The sequence below is a fragment of the Myodes glareolus genome, chromosome 8 (assembly GCF_982192425.1).
Source record: "Myodes glareolus chromosome 8, mMyoGla1.1, whole genome shotgun sequence".
Taxonomy (NCBI): domain Eukaryota; kingdom Metazoa; phylum Chordata; class Mammalia; order Rodentia; family Cricetidae; genus Myodes; species Myodes glareolus.
In genome coordinates, this window is record NC_142033.1 from 7,784,423 (window position 1) to 7,804,769 (window position 20,347).

General features: G+C 44.0%; 1 protein-coding gene across 4 annotated transcripts in view; it reads left to right on the forward strand.

Moving 5' to 3' along the window:
- Positions 1-20,347, forward strand: part of Wdfy3 (WD repeat and FYVE domain containing 3) — a 242,562-nt gene that overhangs the window by 11,437 nt on the left and 210,778 nt on the right. For all 4 annotated transcript variants that reach the window (XM_087908832.1, XM_087908830.1, XM_087908829.1 and 1 more), the window contains exon 2: positions 16,940-17,027. The gene's annotated coding sequence lies outside the window, so the exon portion shown is untranslated. The remainder of the gene's footprint in view (positions 1-16,939; positions 17,028-20,347) is intronic.

Below are 20,347 nucleotides of genomic sequence, written 5' to 3' on the forward strand. Positions count from 1 at the left end.
TATTTTTTTAATCTACTCAGGCATCAACAGACACTGAGATACTTTCTTATCTGTGGTAACATTGTAGTGAACATCCAGACCTCTGTGATATCATTCATGTCTGTGGAAACATGCAGTGAACATCCAGACCTTTGTGACGTCATTCATGTCTGTGGTAACATTGCAGTGAACATCCAGACCTTTGTGACATCATTCATGTTTGTGGTAGCGTTGTGAGGTCATCTCAGTTCTTTATATTTCAGAGGGATTATTGGTTCATAAATAATCTAATTTATTATTTTAATTTCTTTTAGAAATTAAATTTAATTTTAATTTTAATTTTAATTTCTTTTAGAAATACTTATCATTTTATTTATGCATATATGTGTACCTCTGTGCATGTCTTTGTGAATGTACATCACGTACATGCATGCCTATGGAAAGCCAGAAGTCCCCTGGAGTTGGAGTTGCAGGTCCTTGTGAGCTGCCTAATGTTGGTTCTGGGAATGAATTCGGATACTCTGCAAGAGCCGGAAGTGCTCTTAGCTACTGAGCATCTCCAGCACGGCCCTGGTGTTAGTTTCTTAAGGAGCATCCGTCCACACTGGCATCTTTAGGATGACCACCTTAGTCTCTTCACATGTCCCCAGGATCTGTTGACAGTTAGCTCCAGGACCCGGGATATAAAAATCTAAGGGTGCTCTAGTTCTTTATAATGGTATAGTATTTGCAATTAACTTATACACAGCTGTCGACTACATAAAATACCTAAAATAAATACTTAACACTATAGAAACACTAAGTAGTGTTTAGGAGAGTATTACAAGAAAGTTTACAAAGTTTTTACATGTTCATTGTAGACACATTGCATATTTCGTGACACCAGATATTGAGTCCAAGGTGTCGTACATCTAGGGAAGCAGTCTGCCATGGAACCATGTGTTGAGCAGCCCCATGCCCACCCTTCATGCTTTCCATCCTTGGATACAGAGCCTACAGATCATATTCTAGGTTATACCTTGTAAGGTGACACAGTCTCTTGGGTAGATGACAGATGTGTGTTGAGTATTTCATTTGATTTGTCAAACTTCATAATGAATTAGATTACTTGTGTCTTTGGCCAAAATGAAAATTGATACATTGCTGTTTTTTTTCCCTTTTTAATTTCAGAAGTTCCTGTGTGTGCAGTGTTTTTATTTCTTTTAAGTCAAGTAGCACTGAAAGAATTTCGGGACTTTATGGAATGTAGGCTTGAGGTGGCTGTCAGTGGCCCGCTTGAATGTCTGGGGAGAAGGACAGAACTTGGGTGTGTGGCAGGTGACAGGAGGCAGTGGAGGGCAAATGGACTCCTCCTGTGTAATGGGGTGATCTGCTTCGGGTCACTCAGAGTAGATGCCAGAGGGTATCTAGTCTAGTCTGAAACATATCCTCCAAAACTATGAAGAATAAAATCTTTGGAATTAGTATTAGTTGTGCAACTAATGCTAATGGGAATTGTATCATAATATCCACTGTGTTCCCCACCTCCCTCTCCACAGAGACCTAGATTCACATCTGAGTCACCGGAGTAAATAAGCTGGGTGTCGCCCAGCTTCTTAGGTTACATAAGCGTACATGGGCTAGCATAGGTGGCTATACCTTCTCAGAAGGAGGGGGAAGGCATGGCAGCTGCTGAAGATGCTTCAGGGCTGTGGCAGTCACTGGCATGCGCCTGTGTGGTTGGGGCAGGCTAGGGCAAACGTGCCCACCGCAGTCCTTGAGGATGGTGCAGTGCCCTGTGTTCATTAGCCTGGAGATGAGTGTGTTTTTATGAGAGATGGTGTGGGTTTTCATATAGTTTGAGTTTTTCTTTCTGACTGATTCTCTCCTCTTCTCCCTCTGCTCTGCTGGGGATCAACCCTAAGGCTGGACATGTGGGAGGGATGTCCCATAGTGAATGTTTCCTTTACAAAATGCAGATGGCTGTTTACTGGTATTGGGAAGTTGTTAGGAAGAGTTCTGCGCTCTGGCCTCTGCTCTCAGCAGTTTACCCCAGAGTGCAAGTGTGGCTTTGCCTGCTGAGTCACCTGGCTGAGAAGGAAGCACTCCTTTAAGAAGCACAATTTTAGCGGGAAACACTGTTTGCACCCCAGCATCTAATTGTTACTTAGGTGTTCATAGTGCCGAGTGTGGTTTAGAGTCAAGACTAATTTGAATTTTGTCAGAGCTTGGAAATCTCTCTCTACAGTCTGGTAGGCAGGTTATGGCCCTGTTTTTTTGTTTTTGTTTTTCCTGTCTATTTGACACAAACTGGAATCTCCTGGGAGAAGGCCCTCAGCTGAGGAGCTGTCTCCTTCAGGTGGGACTGTGGGCAAGTCTGTGGGTCATGTTTTTGATTAATGATTAATGATTTTTAATTAATGATGTGGAAGGCCCAGCCCACTAAGTGCTTTGCCACCTTTGTGCAGGTGGTCCTGAGTTGTACGAGGAACGGGGCTGAGCAAGCTATGGAGAGCAAGCCAGTAGCAGCCTTCCTGTGTGGAGTGATCTCTGCTTCAGTTCCTACCTTGCGCTCCTGCCTAAGCTTCCCTCAGTGAGACCCTACCCAGATAAGTGAGTGGTAAAGTGGACTTTTAACACGCACGTTTTAAACACAGGATTAGAGTGTGGAAAAAGCAGAGTACAGTGGCTGGGCCCTGGAGACCTAACGGGGCCGATGCTGGGTTGAAGACATGAGAGACACATGTGGAAAAGCGGGGACTGGGTGGGCTGTGTGGCACTGATATAGGATCACTCCCTGTTTTTATCTGTGGTTATTAGGGAAGGAAGGCTGGCTTGTCTCTGTGGGAGGTCTCTGTAGGGACCAGTCTCAGGCTGTGAACTGCAGGGAAGAGGAAGCTGAGGTTGGAGCTCTCTGTGCACTGTCAACCTTTGTCAGCATTTGGCTGGGGAAAGTTCTGCCGTTTCCCCCAAACCTGACCCGGGAAGGCCTTGGGTCCTGGTCGTGGCTGTGCTCATGTCCAACACCACACAACACTCAGGTCAGGACCTCATCTGCTCCCCACAGGAAGACTTGGAATATAAGTTTCAATGACAGATACTGGCTGGGTGAGAGACTGAGCTGGGCAAGTCCATGCTGTGAGGTGCATCTTGCAGTGAATCTGTAGGGAACTGCTTTGGATGTGGTCATAGGACTCACTCCACACAGCACTTCTGAGCACAGGTTCCTCCCTGGTGGTTAGCTGTGTTGCAGGACGAGTGGCACACCTTTCCTGCTGCCCGAGTCCTTTTTCCCCCTGAGCACGTCTATATTAAATGCCCACTTCATACGCTGAAAAATATGAAGTGGGAAGATGCTGCTTCCTCGCGAGCTGGCGTCTGCTAGTCTTGGTTCGGAGGAATTACCTGTGCCAGAGGACCTACTCCCAAGTGTCCTTGGCTTCCTGCCTCTCTGCCGTTTGGAATTCCCATTTCAGCCTGTTACACTTGTTGTCCTGCAACTCTGGCCTCACAGGGCCTCTGGCAAATCCACACGCTGTCTTTCCCACCTGAATCTTGGCTCCTTGTATTTATTGCTTATACAGAAGAGGACCTCATTTGCGGTTTGTTCTTTAGGTGGGTATCAACTTGTAAAGAAAGCCAGTCACTAGAACATCTTCAGAGGGACTGTACTCATAAGAAAATAGAATTTTGATGAAGCAGTCGGACTCCCATTTGAAGACTCTAATGGACTGAGAAGTATCATAAAGTCTATTTATTTATTTATTTATTTGTTTGTTTGTTTATTTGAGACAGGGTCTCATTATGTAGTCTGTCTGGCCTGGATGAAATTCTGTTTGTGGACTAGGCTGGCCTCAGTCCCACAGAAGCCCACCTGCCCCTGCCTCCAGAGTGCTCAGATTAAAGTTGTGTACCACCATGCTGGACTTTTCAGACATTGATTTATGTGGTCAAATATATACATTTTCTTATTGTTCCGTTTTACACTGTCTGTTCTGTGTTAAGATCTCTGCTAAAACTTGGGACCCAGATGGTCATCTCAATATTCTATAGTAGAATCATTTTACAAAATGCAATTTAGTCATTCATATTTTTTTCTCTCTCCTCTCAATCTCCCTCCCTCACACACACACACACACACACACACACACACACACACACAGCTTTTCTCTATAGTTACAGACTGTAGTCTGGTGATTGAAAGATAAAACTTGGCATGGAAATATCCAGGAACCCTTCCTGTATTATGGTATTGTTTTAATTGTTTTATGATAGTATGTCAGGTTCATACCATTTAAGATTTTTTTCCTTTCTGTTTATCTTTTGTGTTTACTATTTGTCAGATTTTATTAAAGCTTCTTTGTGTTTGCTTTTGGCCACGACTCGGGAAGCTTTGGACCTGGGAAGATGGCTGGTGTTAGACTGGATGGGCTAGCCCAAGAGACATGAGCTCAAGCCAGTATAGCCGAGCAAGGGTTCAAGGGATTTTTTGGAGGCCATGCCAAAGGCAGAACACGTGAGAGCAGCCCACCCAGCTTCTTGTTCTTGAGACAGGTGACAGCACACATGGAATATGTGATCGGGACGTGTGGATCCCTCATGCATGAGCAGAAGCGTCGCTGCGTACAGGATCTGTATGGTGGCCTTCAGCTAGCTCTCTCTGCGGGCCCTGGGCTCCGGAACATGGCTTGCAACCATTCCTTGGGATTGGGAATGGTGTTTGAAAGTAGGTCTGGTCTTAGGAACAGAAGTTTATTTATCATAACTTAGCTGTGATAGAGCTAAGGTGGTGAATGAGGAGCAGATGACTATAACAGAAAGATCTAGAAACCCTGGTTGTCCATCCTGGGGAGCATGCAGTGGGGGTGGGGTATAAACAGGGTTAGTTTGATAGTCTTGCATGCAAAATGCCTTTTCAGGGTAAAAATCCGTTCCAGGGTTAATGAGTAACCATCAGTCTGCCCTGTTGGCACTGTGTGACATCTCGAGAGCGCTGAGAACTGCTGAGATCTGCTGTTGCTTCCCAGTGCCGTCCTGGACGGGAACTGGTGCGCAGACAGAAGTGAGCTCCGCGGGAATGTGCTTCCTTGCAGAATAGGCGGATGTGAGAAAGCACTTTAGGCCGAGGCCCTCATGTCACTGCAGGAGGCAAACCTGCAGTTTGGAGTGACAGGAAGCAAGGGGAAAGCATGGTTGTTAGGGTGCCTCGTGGTAAGTGTGAGCTTCCACACTAGGCATGGTTGTTAGGGAAGGCATGGTTGTTAGGGCACTCCGTGGTAAGTGTGAGCTTCCAGGCTTTCATTTACATCCCAGCACAAGCTGCATTGGCATGACTTTTGGTTGGACTTGGAGGAGAAAGGGACCACGTGGAAAATTTGGTGACAAACCCTTGGAGCTCAAGCAGCAGGAGTGAGAGCTGCTCTAGGGCCTCATTAGCAGGAGTTATTTATATATTGTTGAGACAGTCTCACTCTGTGGTCCAGCCTAGCGCTGAGTTATTATCTTCCTGCCTCAGTCTCCCAGGCCTGTTATTATAGGGCCTGTGCCTTCACACTAGGCTGAGCAGCAGGCTTTAGACATAATTGTTTTTGAGTCCCCTACTGTTAAGGTTGCTTTGCTCAAAAGACTAGATTAGATCAGCCCTGTTCAGATCAGGTATTGGTCCCTCCCAGAGTCAGAATACAGAGATGTGATGTAGGGCAATTGCCTCGAGGTTCTCTCTTTGTACTTTTGGGCCATTCCCATGAAGAAGAAATCAAAAGCTACGCACCCTTCCTAGAACATCTCTTTGGTAACCCCATTTTTTTTCCTGCTTCTGTTTCTGCTTACATCCAAAAAGAGAGATAACTGTGTCAGTACTTCTTGTTTGTTTGATTCGTGATTATTTGTAGCAAGGTTCTCCTGTCTGGCCCAGGCTGGCCTGGGTCTCCTGGCAGCCTCCTGTCTCAGTAATGTGCACCAGAGCACCCGGTCCAAGCACTCGGGTTGGGTGTAGCTTTTCCTGTGGAAGAAAACCCAGATGCAAGTTGAGGTGCCATAGTTAGAGGCTGAGCCATCGTGCAGACAGGGACACTGGGCATTGCAGGTCTCTGTGATTGTTGGTTGGTATTTTAGAGCTGAAGCTGTGCCTACTTGTGTCTGCATGGTGGAGGAGAGGAACACATGTTTAGAGAGGAATGGCGAGAGGCCCTTGCTGTACTCCAGCAACCAGGATGGAAACAGTGACTGAAGCCCAAGGTGTCTGTCTGCAGAGATCCCAAACCAGTTCACTGCAGACAACAGCTTGCTTTCTGCTACCCTTTGGCTTATGGTGGCCATGTTCCTAGCAGGCCAGCTCAGTTCTCCAGTCTCTCCAACCTCCTCTTTCTGGTCTTCCCAGACTCAGGGTGAAGAGGCAGCTCTCCCTTAATAGTCAGGGAAGGCAGCCTATCCAGTTCATACCTGTGTTTTCTTTCTGTGTTTTTGTATGTGTTGGCATTGTGTTCTTTTTAAAATTGGAGATGGCTTCCTTGGTAAAGAGCCTGCTGTGCCAGGGTAAGGGCCTTGTCTTTAGCACCTATATGAAAGACCAGGCACAGCTACATGGACAGTGACCCCAGTATCGGATAGGCAAAGGCAGGCAGATTTCCGGGACGGGCTGGGCAGATCATTTGTCTTCATCAGTGAGCTCCAGGTTCAGTGGGAGATTTCTTTCAAATAAGTGAATGAATGAATGAATGAATGAATGAATGAAAGAAATAGGTAGAGAAACAACCGACAAGGCACGTACCCATAGCTTTCCTCCGATCTCTGCAGACACCTTTGTGCACACCACAATTGCTGTGCATTTACACATGTGTTGACTCTTTTCTGAGTTGATATTTTGTTCTATATGTTGAATACCAGTTTGTTACGTGTTCTACAAATGCTTATTCCAAGCTTAGAACTTCTCAGTTATATAACTGCTTTTTAAAGAGTGGAGGTTAATTTTGGTGAAGCCAGAGACTTGGCGCCAGGAGTGTGAGGGAGCCTCATGTGCATTCCCGCCAGAGAGATGAACTAGGGTGCCAAGGTCTCCTTTCCCCTTTTTATTTGGTCTGGCCCCCAGCCCCCTGCTCGGTGCCATCAACATTCAGGATGACGCTCCCCAACTCAGTCACATTTTTCTGGAAACAACTTCTTGGTCACACCTTAAAGGTGTGTTCTCATGGCAATTCTAAACACAGCCAAGACACCTGTGGAGATTCACCCTCCCAACCCAGCTGCCTATCAACCTGACACTGGAACTCGACACTTTGTATCCTGACATTACCACTTGACCACGGAAGTTTCTCTTCTCTCTCTATGTAAAATGCTGTTAGTCTACCCCTAAAGTCTTCACAGCCTTAGCCAGTTTCCAATGCTGTTAGGAACCCTCTTCTGAAGCTCTCAATTCTGATCTCTTCATTGTGTGTCCCTATTGAAAATGAACAGACGGATGACACACTTGCAATGCGCGACAGCACAGAGTAAACATTTAGGCTGCCATAGGAGGACGGCAAGCAAACCTCTGGTCAAACAAAACCTAAACACACTAGGGTAGACACCAAACCCGCTCCATAGCCCCTGCCCTCAAGCTCCGTCGTCTCTGCTGTAAGGAGCATCTCTTTTGACCTGATGCCTGCAGCTTCCCTCGGAGTGGAGTCTCATAGATATGCCCAGACTAACAATCACATCTGTGATCCACTGAGTGATGTTTGGCTGGCTTTTTGGAGACAAGGTCTCATTCTGTAGCCCAGGCTGCTGTATGTTGGATTTCTGTGCTGTTAGTATTGTTTGAGACTTCATTTTCTTTTGATTTATACTTTTAAGTATATATTGTGAGTTTTTATTTGCTAATATTTTTAAAAGTTTGGGTGATGGTGGTGCACACCTTTAATCCCAGCACTTGGCAGGCAGAGGCAGGCAATTTACTGAGTTCTGAATTTGAGTCCTACCTGGTCTACAGAGTAAGTTCTAGGACATTCAAGACTACACAGAGAAACCCTGTCTGGAAAACTAAAACGAGCTCCAGTGGTGCAGCTGGTTGGCGTGAAAAATAAAACTAAAAACTTTGTTAAAAGTTCTTGATGTGTAGAATATACGAGGCCTAAATTTCCAGTCATTTCTTCTCTTACTGTTTGGCTTTTGTTGTTGTGGTGTTGCTGCTGTATAAGATGGTCTGGAAAGAGCTTCAGACTGAGAAGTAATATAAACAAGCATATTTAGAGATTGCGCTGCGGCTCATATAGGAAAATGGGAAGCAAAGCCATACATCAGCGTGAATTTATCAAAAGAAGGTAAGGGAGGTATGGGGTCAAAGGTTTATGGAAGGTACTGACGCTTCAAAGTTACATCTTTTTTATATAGCTTAGGTTTTTCCAAGTCTGTTACTTTTCACATTTAGATGAGAATGGAAGTTGGAAAAATCCTAAATTGCTAAAACAAGTGAACTACTTACATTTTAAATTAGTACTGTGTCTGAAGGCGTAAGTCACAGACAATCCCACACCAGTTTGGAATTATGATTAATAGAATGGTTATTTATTCAAAGGGGAAAAAACTTACAGATTACCGTCCCAGACAACAGCCCCTCCGCGCGAACAGGAAAGGAGTCCAGGGGCCGGAAACGGAGCCGGAAGACAAAGACAGAGTGGAGGACAGCCGCTGCTTTTTTTAAAGGGAGAGAGACCACGCCCCAATGGGCTGGTAACTCAGCGGCGATTGGCTGAAGGAGCTGAAGGAACTCCCACAGCATCTCCCCCTTTTGTTTAAGTAAGAGAGTTCTAAGCCTACTACGCAATTATATACAATAAGTACAAATCTACGAAATTATATACAATAAATACAAATATCCTATTCTAACTAGCTTAAGTCTTGTATAACAAATAACTTGGCCAAGTCATGAAAGGAAAGTAACTACATTTATATAATCTTCAATCCCATCGAAGATCTGAGAAGGGAAATAATGTTATCTGAGTAATTAGGAAGTGCAATCAAACAACTTCCAGAACATGTAACAAATCGCAGAGACAACTGGCTACCTGGACAAACACCCAAAGTCACATTTGCAGCGTTGAAGCAACCAACTTTGGCTAAGGCCTGATGTAACTGACATACCATTTTCAAAGGCAAGAAACTTCAAAACTATCTTACCCTGTCTTGGCAGGATATGACAGTCTTGTTTTATCCATTTACGGATATTCTGTAACTCTGTCAGTAGTTGAGGTATGAGCATTTCTTTACCCAAAGGCCAGTTCTGCCAAGAAGAAAGGCTCCAGGTGGAGTGTCTTTGGTGCTCAACATTTTCTTGGGCATAGATCAGTGTTGCCAGGAGTGATTGTGTCTCCCTACCATAGAACTCTGAATTAGATTAAAGGCCATTTTTTACAGCTCTTTGAAGAGGTTGAAGATTATCTATCTATACTGAATATAATCTCTATGTATCTAAAGAACCTGATTAGTCTAATTATAAATGACAAACTTAGATGACTGTTGATCTATATAATTCTCAATATCTATCTAACTTAAAGACTGAGATAATAAACAACTGTGCAATAAATAAGGACAATGTGACCTCCAAATATAAACAATGTACAAGTATACATTGCAATATGGTAAATATATATATCAATACATAAACAATATATAAGTATCTTAATCAGAGGTAGAAGTGTACAATGCAATATGGTAAATATACATATATCAATATAATATATATATATACAAATACATAAAAATGTTTTAAACAGAGGTAGAAGCATGAAGCATGCATGCATAAAATAGTCAACATAATTTAACTTTGTATCAATATATAAGAATCGATACCAATATGTTTGTCTAAAAGCAATAACTCACAAGTACAAATCTATTTGTCCCATAATCCAATTATCCCTCTTTTTTTTTTTTTGAAGATTTCTGTGCTTATAAAATTTATCCCCCAACCCTCAACCGTATAGTAATTATAACCAACCCCTAAATGATGTCCCTAAACCCAAGGACAAACTTTATTGGGAGAGGGGACGTCGTTCTCTAGAATTACTTCCAGCTGTCATGGGGGCGACGTTCTTTCTGGGGGATCCTGTGAAAGTAAAATGATGGTTAAATTTCAAGATCAATGTCTTTTAAAATTGTAAATAGTCTCTGAGTATTTTGTGGAGGTCTGGCCAGAATGTTGTGTCATTGTAGGAAAAACTCATTGTTCATTGTGGAAAACTTAAACATTAATTATATAGACATATACATGAATACCTATATTCAATGAGAGACATGATAGATATATTTAATGAAGGTATGATAGATATGAAGAAAAGTAAAGATGTTTTCTAAACTCATATTTCTTTCTGTCCCATATCATGTGTCCACATTAGAAAATCAGTCTAAGTTACTTATTAACTCAGTGTGTGAACACTTACCGTCGGCTTGAGTGAAGTTCGGGGATGTAAGATCCTCATCTCTTCCTGTCATGTTTACTCTCTACTCTCTGTGAACAAAATAGTTTAGGGAGAATTTTGGGTCCATTGAGGACTGAGTTTTGGAGTTGTTGGAATAACGGCTTCCTTGAGAAAGATGAGATGTGTAAATATGGAACAGAAGAAGGAAAGAATAAATCTTTTGGGGGAAGGATTGGAGTTGAAGACTCCAGTTTAATCCATTATTTTTAAAACCAGTATATATTCACATGTGAATAAATTGTGAAACATTAAAAATAGAATCTGTGGTACTAGAGAGATGGGTCAGCCCCTAATCCCTGCTCCAGGGATCTGGCACCCTCTTCTGACCTCTCTAGACATCCACACACATGACATACGATCTCTATAGGTATCCACACACGTGACATATGACTGCTACAGGTGTCCACACACATGACATACCCTCCTAAGTACACACACATACACATAAATAAAAATTAAAATAAGCATTTAAGTTAACAAAATAAGAATCCATACCATAATAAACGGATTGATAAGCTAATAAATGGGGGTAAGGCTCTTGCTTATAGTACAATTCAAACTCAGGAGCTAGAAGCCATCACTTAGAAGCCAGTAATGGTTAGGGGTGCCAAGGATCAAAACAAAACCAGGGGATCACTGACCGTATTCTCAGTGTCTTGCAGCATTTCCCCACAGACTGTATTAGTTGCAGGATATACATTGGTAAGACCCAGCAACAGTATGGAACAGATGGTCACCATGTGACTGCAGTTGTGACACCCCGAAGGGACACATCCTCATCTCTGCGCAAGTGGCATGACCTCCCGTTAGGAGGAACCATAGGGAAATCCTTTAGAAAATGGAGCGGCACGAGGAGAGGGTGTGTTTTATGAGTAAGTTAGTCCTGTAAATGAAGGCTGCAGAAGGAGCCCTGTTTCCATTAAAGGCCATGATGTAAGCGTGGGCTAGCAGTGCCTGATCTTCCGTTGGCTGCCAGGTTGAGAGAAAGTGCTGTAGAGCCTCTCATTGGATCAGCTGAGAAATGTGGCTGCACAGACTGAGGGATGGGCAGGTGAAGGTGTAACGACGCGGGTTAGTGGAGTTGATGGCTGTTTCGTCTGTAGAGGAAAGTACCCCAGCGAAATGCACAGTCGCGGAGAAGCACAGGGCTGTGGTGCTCGTGGCACCTGTGATTTATCTTGGGGAGGGGCTGGGGAGGAACAGATGAACACAGGTTGAAATAGGATGGGTAGCTAGAGAAAGGCGAGCCTAGCTTTACTGTGGTCTTTGTGTTCCTATACAGCGTTTGTAACTCTTCTGTAAGTTTGAAATTATTTTGAAGCAAAATATTTAAAACATTAAAAACATCTTCCCTTTATTTCAGAGCATTCTCATTTACGGAGTCCTTGTTTCTCTGCCTCGAGTCGGGGTTTGGAATGAGCGTTTTGCAGTATTTCTCTCTGTGTTGGTGTTGAACTCTGCAAACCACCCATTGTCAGCTGTGGCAGGAGTTAGTAGAAAACAAGCCATTCGTGGCTCCGAAGACTCTGTTTAGGGGCGTGTTTTCTTTTGTAACTATGGTCACACCTGCTCGTCAGCTGCTGTCCTCAGGATTGTCACTATCTTATATTTTAAAGGGCTTTTAGAACAATTCATTCAAATTTTAAAAAACCCATGATTATTTAATGCTCTTGTTTTATACATTCTGGCCTTTTTATTGCCCTAATAGGTTTGCATTTGCTTATTAACTGCCTGCCATTGCTTCCTGTCTCCTTTCCTAGGTGTTGAGGATGTTATACCAAACAAAACAAATTTCTGCTCTCATGAATTTTACTTTCTATGTGTGTGTGGGAAGGGGAGTTAGAGTAGAAGTTAGCTGGTAATGCTGGAGAGAAATCAGAGAGGGAGCGAGGGGATCCGAGGGCAGGCTTGGAGCACTGCCCGGGAGACTGTGGCTCGGCCACCTGAAGATGGACGGCTGCACAGAAATGATGTCTCACGAGGGCGCCCACAGACGGCAGCCAGTGCGAAGACCTTGAGGATGTTCCAGGTCCGCAGGGAGCGAGGATGTGGTAGGAAATGGTGGCGGGAGCACGAGCCTGTCTTCCTGACTCTGCTGGCAGTGTTGATTCTCACTGAGGGCAAGGAGAAGCCACCATGGGACAGGGATGCTCTGCCCTGTCTGATCCTCCTGAGAAAGGACTGGAATACAGTCGGGGTAGAGATCCGAAGGTCAGCTCCTAAACCTTAGCAGGAGGAACTCACGAGGCAGGTGACACTGACTTTGACCAGCACAGGTACTGTGTACGTGAAGAGACTCTGAATGTACTTTGGGGTAGGAACTAGGCTTTTAGAGGTGGGGATGGAGGAGGGATCAATCAAGGAGGTGGGGAGGGAGTTGCCAACAAATGGGGTCAGACTAAGAGGGTGAGCGCCAGTGACAGGAACCTGTCAGCATGCCGGGGTGGGGGTGGGGGGAATGCCCGTGCAGCCTATAGCTCAGGGAAGGTCTATAGGTTATCCGCTACCTTTAAGTTTTAGTAGTGCGGTGCTGCGGAGAAATCTAATAGGAGTGTGCCCTGTTTGAATGGGAGGGTGCTAGCAGGCAGAAGTGATGTTTGACTGTCCCCTACAGGGATATTAGGGGAAAGGGTTGTTTATCTTCTAGTAATTGGAGATCTGTCTGTCAGTAGTTGTTATTTTCTTGGGAGGAGACAGAAGTGGGACTTAGCCAGCAATGTCTGTGCTTAGCAGCAGGCTGACATCTGTACTGAAAGAAGTTTAGACCCCATGTGTGACTGTGAAGCTGACACAGTGCAGGGGGTGGGGGTGGGGGACGCTACCAGCAGCTCCTGTGGTCCTCTTCTGATGGCTCATGGGATCAGGTCAGCATGTAGAGGGCTGCAGATTCCATGTGCTCTTTTGTTTGTTTCCTTGGTGGTTTTCATTATGTTGTCTGGCAGGTGTCCCAGAAGAGCCATAGGAAGCTATAAAATTGCTTATTAAAAGTTTCTTTCTGAAAGTGAGCATTTTGTTATTATTTAATGGTTCACTTTGTTTAAACTCAGAGACCCTTGAAAATCGCTAAAGACTGAGAAAGTGTGTTTTTTTCATTGATCTACAAGCTACAGAGTTACTTGATTCTAAGTCCCTTAGACTTTGCTGAGATCAAGGCATAGCTAACATTTAGCTAAATCTGGAGTTCAGGCAACTGCTTCTAATTTATATAACTGAGTTTTGAAATTCAGATTTTTATGTATGAACATTTGTGCATTTAAAAATACTCAACCCTTTGACACTGTACCAGACTCACTCTAAATCAGAGGTAAACAAAGAGGATATAAAAATATATAAACTATAAGGGCCACGGTGGAAGCGCTGTCTAAATCGTGGCCTGTTTAAAACTTGACACCTTGAAATTGTGTTGTAGGCTACAAGTAGAGTGTGCTGATATCTCCTAAGCTTTTTCTTGGCTGAAGTTGTATTGAAATGGAAGCTTAGACAGCTCCATCCACTGTATGGTGTTTTATATCTGAGCTTTACAGTATCTCTGTCTGCCTGCCGCTCAGAAGGATGGAGTCAGGAAAACATTGACACATAGCTGGCTCTTTCCAGTTGTCTGGCTTCCTGTTTCTACTTTATCTGATACCTGCTTGGGCCTGGCCACTCAGAACTGGCAAAACCAGATAGTCAGCACGTGTAAGAGAAGAGGAAAGAACTCAGGAAGAAAGAGAGCAGAAGGTAGGAACAGGCCTTTCACCAAAGGGAAGCCATGAGGTAGCCAATGAGTATGGTAGACTATGCAGCATTATTAAGGAGCAAGAAGATGGAAATTAAGATTGCAGTAAGTACCATTTTATATCCTAAAATTATAAGGAAGTGAAAGGATATAGCTAAATATGAACCATTATTGCTCATGAGAGCATAATTGCTAAGCACGTAGTAGGGAATAAATTTAGTATCATGAAAATTGAATGGATGAGTCTGGGAGATGTAATATTGAATAGAAACATTAAGTCAAACATATAAGAACTGTTTGTCATTTTTATGGATTTATAAAGAAACTAGAATACCATCTTGTTGAAAAATACATAAATATATAATACACTTAAAACAATGATGAAGGCACAATAGACATGTGCATTTATAAATGGCGGGAGTTGGAGATGTGGAGTAACGGGAGTAACCTAAGTTTAGTTCTTGAGTTAGGAGACAGTTTCTAAATGTTCTGTTTTTGTTTCTCTGTATCTAGAGGCCCCTGCTAGACCTCCAACTTCCTAGTAGCTGGCCTTGAATTCTTGTTCTGGCCTCACTTCCTAAAGTACTGTTGTCTATGGATATGGCTTGTTTGCTTTTCACTTCAGAATGATACCCGTGCTTTGTAACCCAACCCCAAAGTGTTACTAATTCTTTTGTTAAAAGAATAGATTTTCCACCAGGCAGTAGTGGCACACGCCTTTAATCCTAGCACTGCGAGGCAGAGGCAGGCAGATCTCTGTGAGTTCGAGGCCAGCCTGGTCTACAAGAGCTAGTTCCAGGACAGGCTCCAAAGCTACAGAGAAACCCTGTCTCAGAAAAAAAAAAAGAATAGATTTTTCTTTTGTTCTGTTTTGCTATTGTCCACATGTGTGCTAGGGAAGTGTCAGTGCTAGGAAGGGTCCTGCCCCACGTCTTAGAATTTCTCTGAACCGTGTGCCTACAGATGAAGGAGAATGCATATATTTAGTTTTCATTTGATAAGATTCAGAGTCATGAGCCTCGCGATGCTCATGTTATTATTTTGCTTTGATTTTAGCTGAACATTTACAAATAATTGTAAGTAGCAAATAATATATTTAAAATATAATTAAGATTGGGCTATAGTTCCGTTAGCAGAACATTTGTCTAGCATTCTGAATGTTGGAAATGTAATGTTGAATGAGAACAATAAGCCCTGTAAGATAAGCGCTATTTGGTGTTATTTCTATGGATTCATTTATAGGATCTCCACCATTCTATGATGAGCTGTGGCGGCTCACTTCTGTAATCCTAGCACTTGGAAGGTGGGTGCAGGAGGATTGACTCCATGTGAGTTCAAGGCGAGCCTATGCTGCATAAGACCCCGTTAAGTTAGATTTAGGACAGGTGTCTTCACGGCGATTTGAATTCCTAGTGGTGCTGTTAAGTTGCTGGTTTAAATGTTTCTTCCTCAATGAGCTTGTTTGTGTGTCTACCATCTGATACAACATGCAACTTAAAGTTGTTGAAAATGCAATGAAGGATTTTGAAAAGTAACATTTATTATTTGTTTGTTTCTGTCTGTGCACCAGGGCGTGTTTATTGAAGTCAGAGTCCGTCTTGCAGCAATCGGCTCTTTACCTGAGGAGCTGTCATTAGTGACCTGGGCTCGTTAAGAAATAGCTTCCAATTTTTGAAGAATATTTTCTTTCCAACTTTACCTTCTAATTAATTAAATACCAGCCAAGCTTGATTGGCATGGTGGTATTTGCCTGTAATCCCAGCACGAGGAAGTTCAAGGCTAGCCTGGGCTACAGGAGACCTAGTCTCAACAAATAAATAAATAAATAAACACGAATAAAAAACCATCATCAATAGTAAAAAGAAACAGCCAAGAAGTGAGATACTTATCACAGCTAGATTATCTTTGCATAGGTCTTGAGTGATTAACTGATTTTGTTTGAATTATTATACTACGAATAGCGAGATTAACAAAGTTTTATGACCCAGACTAGTAGTGAGCAGGAAATCAGACTGTTGCGGCTCACTTTTGAAGGCATGAAATGCTGACTCTATATCCAGATACTAGGATTCTCATGCTGAAATTGGGACTCACAAATAAGAGAAAAGTTTAAATAATCTGTGTGTGGCATGGTAAATAACTTTAGGCTGGAGTGTGACCTGTGAGGGAGGATGGGGGTTTCTGATTTTAAATTCGCACAAATTCATTTACCTTTTCACTCCATGTACCTCCTGATGCTGGACGCACAGACCTAAGGGGCTGCTGATTGGTTTGTTTGTTTTCTCTGAAGGGGAGACAGGTGAATACCAGCCCCAAGGGGTAGCGCTGGCTTTAGGGTTGGCACTGCCACTCACCACGCTGTCACCAAGTAAAGAAGCCAAACTGGGTGACCTGTCGCAGATACTTTAAGTGACCTATTTTTCATGGATTTTAAGGAAAACTATCATCAGCCCTATTTTTTTAAAAAAAGCTTCTCTTACATTTTGTTTACTCATTTTGTGTTTGCGTTTGTGCCTGCCGACCTTGTGGAGGCCCGAGAGCTGCTTGTAGGAATCACACTTCTCCATCCACCGTGTGGGTTCCAGGGATCAAGTTCAGGTTGTGGTTGTCAAGCTTGCTGGCAAGCACCTCTACCCACTGAGCCATCTTGCTGGCCCCCTCATGGGTTGTTTTAAAGCAGGGTTTATCTGCCTTGAGTGATGGGCTCTCGGATGTTAAAGGGAGGCGGCAGGCGACCAGTAGAAGCGGCAGAAGATGCTGGGTCAACTGGTCTTCGGGACATTAGCTGAATCTCTTTCTTCCTTTCTCACAGGTGTGATACCCTCGACATCTTCTTCAGGAAGAAAGTGCCTGTCGTTCTTGCCTCTACAGGTTCATGCCAGCCCAGCACACAGATTCAGGTCAGTTTGGGGACTTCATTAGGCTGTTGATAAAGGAGCCAGGGAAGGAATCCTTGAGTCTCCTGAGCTGGGGTTCCGAATGCCCACCGAGGTTTCCATCCTGCTTCATCTCTGATAACTGGGTAAGCTTGGGAATGCCATTTTCTCTTCATTCACACCAAACAGGGTGTGTTGGAATTCACTATCTTCAACTGCAATTCTATCTTTAAATCATCAATATTTTTAGTATTGGTACCTGTAAATTGTAAATGGAGAATGTTTGTTCATCTTACAGCTGCCCATATGGGAATAACCACACAGAAACTATATTAATTACAACACTGCTTGGCCAATGGCTTACACGTGTTCCATTTAGCTCTTACATTTTAAATTAACCCATTTCTGTTAATCTGTATGTCGCCATGAGACTGTAGCTCACCAGTAAGGATCTGGTGCTGTTCTGCAGCTACATGGTATCTGCCTGTCCCTGTCTTCCTTCTCTCTGCACTGGGTTAGATTTCCTGCCTAGCTATATTCTGCCCTACCCTAGGCCAAAACCAACGGCAATAAAACATATTCACAGCATACAGAGGGGGCTCCCCCATCGGTAAATGATAAAATCATGTATTAGAAACATTTCCTTTATCTCTTTCCTGGAAAATACTGAGTTTTGATGAACTTACACATCATAAAGTGAAATTACATTAGATTGTTAGTGCACTTACCATGCACATGGAGCGTCATGGCCTAGCAACGTAGCACACTGTGGAACATTAGTCCTCCCACCCCACCCCTGCTGATTGGAAGCCGCCACTCTCTGTCCCTGCCCAGCACCAGAACTATTACACCATCACTGGACCCAGAAAAGATCAAAATTCAATATTGAAAGCATGGTTTTAGGAGGTATATACTGTTTGTGACACTGTGGTAACTCCAGAGTGCAGGCTTCTCTGTTAGTTCTGTTGTCCCTACTGTGAGGGACCAGTTGAAGGGGAAAATGACACTGTAAGGTGCTTATGGGTTTTAGGATTCTGCAGCTGCCTTAACTGTCGCATTTCATTTTAACCGAGGGACTTTGAATTGCTTATTTTTTCATGGGCTATCAGTCCTTATGTAATGTTCTTCACTGTGGAAATGGTGCCTTTTGGGCCATCTTCCCATCTTCTCATCGCTGTTTGAGAATCCCTCAACGGAAACCAGCTTAACTAAAGAGGGAAAGGTATCAGGGTCTGGGGGTTTTCCAGAAGACACAGATCCAAGGGCAGAAACACAGCCAGGTCGCACAATGGCGACCCAGGGGCCTAAGCACAGAAATTCCTTGCCAGATCTCAGCAAAGTGCCTGTTCTCTGGACACATGTGAGTTTCTCTCCTCTGTACATATAGGTGTTTCCCTGTCCTCTGCACACACCCACTTTTCCCTGTCCTCTGCACACACCCACTTTTCCCTGTCCTCTGCACACACTCATATTTTCCTGTCCTCTGCACACACCCACTTTTCCCTGTCCTCTGCACACACTCATATTTCCCTGTCCTCTGCACACACCCACTTTTCCCTTTTCTCTGTACACACTCACTTTCCCCCATACTCTTTACACATGGTGTGTTTCACTGTCTTCTGTACACACTCATGTTTCTTTCTCTGTCCCCTGGACACATGCGCGTGTTCCTGACCCTGGTAACTCCTGTCTTCAGTCCATCCCCCGCTGTGGAAGCATGCCTCACTGCTCCTCCCAAGCTGTGTGTTTCAATGGAGACCCCTGGCAGGCTCTTCTACAGCAACCTACAGTTCCCAGAGCTCACTATTCCTCGCCCTGCCCCAGACAGACTCAGGAGAGGCCATTTAAACCTCACATCGGCCTTTCCTTCAAAGCCTGTTCTCTAAAAAGCACCGACTTCTTCCCTCCGAAATGTAGGTTGTGGTCACCTGCCAGTGCCCCTTCCAGCGCACAGCGTGCACAGAAAATCAGTGGTATAGCACGCTTAGATCCCAGCCCCAGTACCAATGAGGAACAGAAGCGTTCCAGGGAAGGAACTCGAGAAATGACAGGTGAATTTGTCAATACAGACAGCGATTGAAGCTGAAAATGCCCAGTGGAAAAGTTCTTATAATCTGGATAAAACTGTAAAATAAAATAGCATATTGCTAATAATTTTAGGATTTTAGGTTATAATTTATTTTTCCTCAATTTTAAGAAATGCTGGTTAAAAGTTAGTACCCAGAAGGAGGAGCTGTGTCTCACACAGTAGCAGAGCCCTGGCCTGGTAAGCTAAGACCCTGAGTCTGCGTTTGTCACCATGGCTGAACAGATAAGTCACTAAGTAGACACATAATTTAGGTCTCGGAATGTTGAAATATTTCATCACCAGTTTATCTCTTGCTGTGAAACTTTGTATAATTTTCCCCTTTTCTGTAGACTTTTGGCTTATTTAACGATACCTGAGATTTGCATGGCCGCCTCACAGAACTATTTTTAAATTCTTAGTATCCTTAGCGGGTGCTTATTTGGAGAACAGAGTATATACATTGAGCCTCATCAGAAGGGGCAATTAACAACAACCCCTGTAGAGAAACCCAAGTGGTCTAAGTGTGAAAACCTGCCAGGCCCCAAACATGCTGCTCCCAGCTGTCTGTGCAGATTTCCTGCACATGCCTCTCCTTTTCTCATCAGTAAAATGGCTCTGCTACTGGCAGCCTGGTGCAGTCAGAGGCGTGGCTCTGCCTGACTAGAGAAAGGTCCCCATGGCCTTGTCAGCGAGTGTGCTGGTCATTTTCCCTGTGACCTGTCCCACCAAGATCTCTGCTAAAAACACCTGCGTGGATTACTGTGGCTGTGAGAGGTCCGACTGCTTCGGGGCCTCCTGAGGAGCAGATCTCTGAGGAAGTGATCTGTGTAAATCAGGAGAAGGGTGGAACTCAGGAGGAAGTCTCCCACACCCAAACACTTTGACCTGATTGGATCAGGCATCAGGCATGTGTCCAGGCACATTGTGTTGCTTTGTTTTTTCCTTCAGGAGTGACTGGCAGACTTATAATCTCAGTACCTGGAGGCCACAGTGAAGGGACAGAGTGTAGGCCAGCCTGGGCTACATGGGGAACTGCCAGAAAGGAAAGACAAGGAAACACAAATGAGTGTAACGAAAGTGCTTGCAGTATAAGTGATCCGGAGGAAGGATGGGAAGCCGTGGTCTCTGGAGCACACGCTCTCAGGCTGTTTGGTTAGTTCTTTGCGTGCATCGAGGCTGGAAATGAGAAACTGGCCTAGACTGGTAGTACTTCAGAAGCCCAGGTTCAGGACCCTGGGACCGCATGGATGGAGCCAAATCATACAGAGAAGGGAAC